The sequence below is a fragment of the Odontomachus brunneus genome, unplaced genomic scaffold (genome assembly GCF_010583005.1).
Source record: "Odontomachus brunneus isolate Ranch 3 - 2012 unplaced genomic scaffold, Obru_v1 Obru_scaffold_052, whole genome shotgun sequence".
NCBI lineage: Eukaryota > Metazoa > Arthropoda > Insecta > Hymenoptera > Formicidae > Odontomachus > Odontomachus brunneus.
Window position 1 is genome coordinate 1,651,632 of NW_022639502.1, and position 948 is coordinate 1,652,579.

General features: G+C 30.6%; 1 protein-coding gene across 1 annotated transcript in view; it reads left to right on the top strand.

Moving 5' to 3' along the window:
* LOC116845451 (transmembrane protein 164) overlaps positions 1 to 644 on the top strand; it is a 6,489-nt gene extending 5,845 nt beyond the window's left edge. The window contains exon 7 of the mRNA XM_032818158.1: positions 22 to 644. The gene's annotated coding sequence lies outside the window, so the exon portion shown is untranslated. The remainder of the gene's footprint in view (positions 1 to 21) is intronic.
* Positions 645 to 948: the final 304 nt, after the last annotated feature.

The following is a 948-nucleotide window of genomic DNA, read 5'->3' on the forward strand; positions in this document are numbered from 1 at the left end:
TTTTTTTTTTTTTTTTTCTAGTATCTCCCGAATACCCCATGTAACATGTAAATACTTTTCATAGAATTAATAACGAAAAAGAGAAAGCCGCTAGAGAAAAGTTCCTGTATTAATATTATCATTATTGAAATTCTTTACCGCTAATATTCCTTGAATCAACGAATCTTTTCTGCGTTGAAGATTTCAAAGTAGAAAGCGAATGCGCGTACTTATACTTGTATCATGGAATTCGTGCGCACTTAGATTGTATCCTTGTGATTAACTGCGGACAAATTTCCCGTCAGTTTCAGCCTCATTTGTGATTGTATCGATAGCATTGTACGAATGACTGGTTCATGCAAGACATGCGCCAGTGCGCGATCTGTTCGCAATTTCATATGTCATAAACTTCGTTGCCTTTATACGCGCTGTACAAAAATAAAAGAGCAAATATGTTATTTCTCGTTCTCGATATAGAACATACGACATGTAAATAGCGTCAGTAGGCTCGAGTATGTAGAATGATACTTCGACAATTTTTCGATTATGATTGGATAGAAACACGAGATCTTCTACGCGATGTGCAAATAACTTGAGAAATTATTACATATTCAAAGTAATTTCTCAGTTGATTTCATCGTAATAAAAATATAATCATTATGTAATCATACGACTATTTAATTCAATTTCAACTATAGGGAGCGGTTGAAGGGAAGTAACACGTAGAATAACTCTTCGTTATATCAGTGTTGGCTGTTTGCGCACAGTCTATACATAATGTTTAAATTGTCACTTTATACATGTGCAGGATGTTTTATTGTTGCTCTTCGAATATTTGTTGTAAGTTGGAATATTCATAATTTTTAGTTACAAGCAATTAACGAATAACATTTATATATATATATATATATATATATATATATATATATATATATATATATATATATATATATATATATATATATATAT